The following is a 5,739-nucleotide window of genomic DNA, read 5'->3' on the forward strand; positions in this document are numbered from 1 at the left end:
TGGGGTGCTTGAAGTATTATGAAAGCACTAATTAATTCAGCTGTGCATCACACCTGTGATATTGTAAGTAACCATTGATCCTCTGAATCATGGCTGCCTTGTGGTCATTGCGTGGTTGGAGAAAGGTTAAAGGACATCACCCTGACAGAAACATGCCCTCGTTGAGGCACTAGGCAGTCAGCAGTAGTTCTTATCTGTTGCTCTCTGGCAGAAGCTACCCGTGATGCAGGTAAAGGGTTATCTTCCTCCTTTCTCTGATAGAGAAACTGAGTCGCAGAAAGGGTAGGAATCATGGCAAAATCTGGGAGTAAATCAGTGCTGCATCATGGGGCTTCTGACTATCCACCATTGTCCTGCAACAGCAGTCCCACTTTACTGCTTGATATCAGTGCAAAAAACCTCTAAAACAGTACCAAATAGTGTTTTGTTGGGGGGAGGGGGGTTTTAGGTTGTTTTAGCCATTGCATTGTACAGTCCTAGTAGAAACAAAGTATTGGTAAATGTAATCTTGGTGCAGCTCTACTATCCCTTACAATTGGAGCTTATCCTAATTTGATACCTCAAGGTAAAAAGGAGAGTGTTGTCTCCACTCTGATTTTACACTGAGAGCTCTAATTCATGTGATCTTTATCAGTGGAAGCATTTCACTCCTCTTCTACACCGAAGACCAGTGTGCAGACTTACTGTTAAAGACAAAAATCCAGAAAACAGAATTTTAGACTAAGGGCTAAAGATGCCCTCACTTCTTAGTGTGTTACTTCTAATGTTGAGTTAGGTTTGGTCTGACTTGCCCTTGAAGGGGCTTGGCTGTGGTGGGAGGACAAAAGGGGTTTGAAGCTAGAGCAGTAAGTGTGTAGGAGGGAGTTCTGGGTCCCCCCTCCCTCTACCTTTTCATTTACTAAATTTAATGTGTAATTATCAGGAGGGGAGCAGCGAGGCTGCCACACAGGTTTCAGGTGAGGATATTGCCATTTCAGAGAGCAGAGAACCTGCAAGCGTAGATTATCACAGATCACTTATTTGGCTCTCTCAAGTGCCTGACATTTTCTTTCCCTTGGAAGATGAATACCTGTGACTGGGGAGTGGTTGGATGCATCCTCTCCTGTTATCAGCCAGTGTTAGAGGGCCAGCATCACACTTATTCTTTGTACTTGGGAAGCATTTGGACTTGGGTGGGTGCTTGCTTATGGTGAATCATTATGATGATGTAGAGCTCTAGGGTTATTCTGTCTTGGCTTTTTTTTTTTTTTTGGTTCACATGGGATGGAGATAGAAACAGTTAACAAAAGAGCTGTATGCTTTGCTGCCCCAGCCCTTTAAAATGGCCTTTCTTGTGGATTTGAATGATGAAGTTCTGATGATGGGGGAAATAACTGAGGCATTCAGAAGCTCAGCAGTGCTTGATGGTGCTGAAATGAGCTAGCAGTACTGGAGAATGATATTAAGGGACTCTAGCAGAGTAGTAATTAGCAATGCAAAAGATGACAGATCCTGGAGGCAGCCCTGCTACCCACTCTGCTTTTGACCTCTCTAAGAATGCCAGCCAGGGTGCCAATTAGTGTCAGTCCTTGCAGCACTGTTTATGATTAGGGATGCGGTACATTGGGGCTGATAGTACCATTGAAACCCTAATTTGTCAAAGGCACTGAGTTGCTTTTACTAGACTCTCTACTGAAGGACAGATACAGGTTTCCCTCACTTTATGCTGTACATATGTTCCTGGAAAACAGCAGATAACTGGAATTCACATAAAGGGAACCCACCTTATAATGTAACATAGGGATACGTTCCAAGACCTCAACTGTACTGACCCCCAGGTCCATTTCTACCACTTTTACAAGACAATGTTGGTACTCAGCAACAGCAGACAGTACACACAAGCACAGGGTGGTGGTGAATGTTACCGTAATGACGATGGCAACTACAGAAACATGTGTCGCAGACTACAAGTGAGGAGCGCAAACCCACACAGGACACTATATTTTGGTGCACGTCACTCCCACAATGCACCGCACAAAGCAGCTGACTGTGGGCTTCCATCACACTGATGTGTAAGAGTGAATTTACTTCGTGTATAACAAATTTTTGGTATAAAAAGGGTCATTGCATAAGAGTGAATTTGCAAATACAGGACCCACATAAAGTGAGGGAAACCTTACGTATATCAGAACAAAGAACAGGAATGATCCAGGGCCTGAGCTGCAGTCCTGCACCCAAATGGATCCAAAGTTAGGCTTATAATCTGTTCTAGGGGCTTTTGAACACCTGCCTGACTGAGAGGGCTCCTGTCTGTGGCTGCAGTTCAGCCTGAAAGCAAAGTCTCTTCTCTTATCCTCTTTACTATCCTACATCTCTCTCTCTTTGCGATTTGCAGTTTCTGGGTATTTGTAATCATGGGGTGGGGAACTTGATAAAATGAGTCATGGCTCTGCCCTCAAAATGTGCAAAGAAAGGTGTATCTGTAAATGGTGAGGGGTCATGACACAGCTCTGTCAGTGCAGAAGGTTACAGTAAGGGGTTTCTTTAGACTGAACATTTGTAGTCCTTCATCCTCTGTGTTGGAACCTTCAGAAATCTCCACGTATATCCTCTGCCCCCACGCCACCGACCCTTTCTCTAAGCCTCAGACTGCAGCCATAGGCTTCCCAGTCTTGTGGATTGGTCTGGAATCCCATCAGAACTGCTCCTTGATTGTAGGGGTTGCTGTGTAAAGTAATGCAAAATTCTTCATTTTGGGACCAAGAAAATAGCCACTGTAGCTCTTCCTCTAGGGACAGGGCACATCTACATATGCATCAACATGCTTTAGTTAATGCACATTAAATCTAGTACCGCTGATCATTTTTACATGTGCAAGCTGTGCAGCGCCGGGTGCTTTGAGAAGCATTTGGCATCACAACGCTTGCAATTGTATAAGCGGCAAAATATACATCAGTATGAAGAAAATGGCTTTGGGTGAGCTTTTGAACTAAAAAGTCTTAGAGGCGCTTTAGTTCAAAAGCGCACCACCATCATTTTCTCTATGCTGACACACATTTTGCCACTTACCCAAATGCATGCAGTGCAGCATGGTGCACATGAGCTCCCATGCAGAGCAGACTTGATTAATCTAGTCTGCTCTGAAGCGATGGATTGCCAGCGCAACTAAGAACTAAAAGGTATGTGTATAAATGCCCTCTGTTGTGAGGTACTCGGAAAATGTGCATTAGCTTGGCTTAATGCACAATAACTAAAGAGCATACTTTTAAAGTGACACTTAATGCACATTAGCCTATTTTATTCTGCACTAAATAAAAAACCATGATGCTTTAATGTGCATTAAAATAGGCTAATGCACATTAAACTGCATGTGTAGGTGCACCCAGAAGAAGCTGCTTTCTCCCTCCAGAGGCAAAGAGTCTTTCTCGTACCTGCAAAATGGCTGAGTTGGTTTTGACTAGCAAATGATTTACAGATACCCACTCGCCCTCCAATCCAATTCCTGGGCACCTCAGATGTGAACTCACAGAACTATGGCCAGTTGTTCCACCCAGACCTCCAGCCACCATACCTGACATCTAGGAGCCTGGCAACTATCAACTGAGACTACTGCATACAGATCCAAGAAATCCTGATATACCGCAGGAAAACATCTACCAGAAAACCTTATTCATCTAGGTGGAGGAAGTTCTCCATGTAAGCAGCCTGACAACATCTGGACTTCATGCAGATCTTGATACCAAAAATCTTTAACTGGTTTTGCACTTAAAGCAAGCTGGTATTTTTTCAACTGTATTATTATGTTACCAGTATCATTATTAATAGGTAATCATTATTGCACATTAAATATTATCATCTGTACGTACCATGTGGGGCTGTGACTGAGATCAGAAACTCTTTATGCTAGACGCTCCTCTGGACAGGGCCTAAAATCTTATTAAAAGACCAGACATGATGGGAGAAGGGGAAATGTAGAGAGACAAAGTGATCTTCCCAAGGTGACTTGGTAGGTCTAAGGCAAAACATAAAATACAGACCACTTAAATAAGGTCCATGTTTTGGTGAGTGCAGTGGGGTAATCTGCATAGAAGCAGAACTCCTACAGAATGAACTCTAGTAATCAGAAATATTTTTTCTTCCACTCCCATCCTGTCCTTAAATTTGGTTGGTGCAATGATGCACTCTAGAATGTCCTGATATTTTGGCTGGATCTTCAAACTAGTGTGGTGCATACTAAATAGGGCAGCTGGCATAGTCTGAGAAACCTATAATAGAAAATGGGGTGCAGTGCAAAGGTGGGTTTACTACAACAGCTGGTGCTTGCTTGGCCTATGACTGCTTGCCCTGTACCAGTAGCTGTGGCTACTGCTGCTTGCTACCCTGTGCCCTGGGCCAAGTTAGCACAAAATTCACAGGATTAATTATATCCCTGCCAAAGAGCAAATACTTTATTCCATTAAATTGAAAAAACAATTCCATTTGTCTATTAATCATCACCCGTGACTGCCTGGCTGCTGTCTTGCCACCACTGCCAGCAAGACACGTGAGTGACAAAAAGAAGCAGTGAGTACAGGAGGTTTTGACTAACTTAGTGTTTTTTCCTTGTACCTGTTACTGTGGGCATGATTCACTTAGGCAGGTAGAGGAGGTGGCTTCCAAAAGCAATTTGCTGGCTTCTCCCTTGTTTGTTATGAGAAGAAACTAATAGGAATTAATTAGAGCCTTTATGAACAACGCTCCAATAACAAACCAGTGAGCCAGCCCAACAAGAGAAAGCATTGCGTTTGGCCTCCCCATCATTTGGTATGAATGATATGTTTAAATAAATAAATCCTTGTCAAAGTGTTGTTGGGCAGTGGGGGCCCTTGACAGGTTTTAATTCTGAGGTACAAAGGATGAACATAACTCATCCAAGCTGGTGCTTCCAGTTGCTTGTTGTGGTCTTATCACTGTGAGGCTGTCACTAATTACATGGAGCCATTGGAGTCAAGGGCTCTTGCAGGCTAGAAAATGGCCCAGTAGTTTGGCATGGGGGGAAGGAGGAAAGGGCAAAATGGTGGAAAGAATTGTCCAGGTCTGCCCAGTAGGGGTGGGCAAACTAACTCAGCGTCACAGGGAACCAGCCTTTGCCTAAGCCTCATGGAGCTGTTCTACTTAATGCCTCGTTTGCAGTTCTGACACTCTTTGAATGCCTAAGTGCTCCTTTGCCCAGCTTGCATAGCTCAGCAGCACCAGGTTCTTAGTTCAGATTTTAGTTACCAGGCTTTGCCCACCTGAGTCCCCAGAGCTCTCTCCTCCTAGGTAGCTTACACAGACACTCACCAGCATCATAGGCAAGACCTGCTCTGGTACTGTAATTGGCCACATCTCCATTGGGCCCTAGGAGAAGGTAGACAGAATGGTTTGCTCTAAATTTGCAAGAGAAAAGCTGCTTCCAGTCTTCTGTAGCTTCTTCTGCAACCTGCCGTGTGAGAGAAATGGGGACTGAAGCTGCATTCTCAGTGCAGATGGGGTGGAAGGGGTGTTTATTGCTTTTCGTAGCAGCAAAGTCCATCTTTTTTTATTCTGAAAGGGCCATCTTTTTTTATTCTGAGAGCTCCAGGAGGAGAATTTTAGGGCTAGTTAAGAAAGGAAGTGGGGGGGATTGCTCAAAGAAAAGAACATCTGCAGCAATCAGGACTAGGTATCCTGATTTTCTTTGTTTAAAAATTGCAAATGCTCTGACTTAAACAAAAACCCAAATTCACAATTAAAATTAAA

The sequence above is a fragment of the Gavialis gangeticus genome, unplaced genomic scaffold (assembly GCF_001723915.1).
Source record: "Gavialis gangeticus isolate Ggan-Ray unplaced genomic scaffold, GavGan_comp1, whole genome shotgun sequence".
NCBI classification, from domain to species: Eukaryota; Metazoa; Chordata; order Crocodylia; family Gavialidae; genus Gavialis; species Gavialis gangeticus.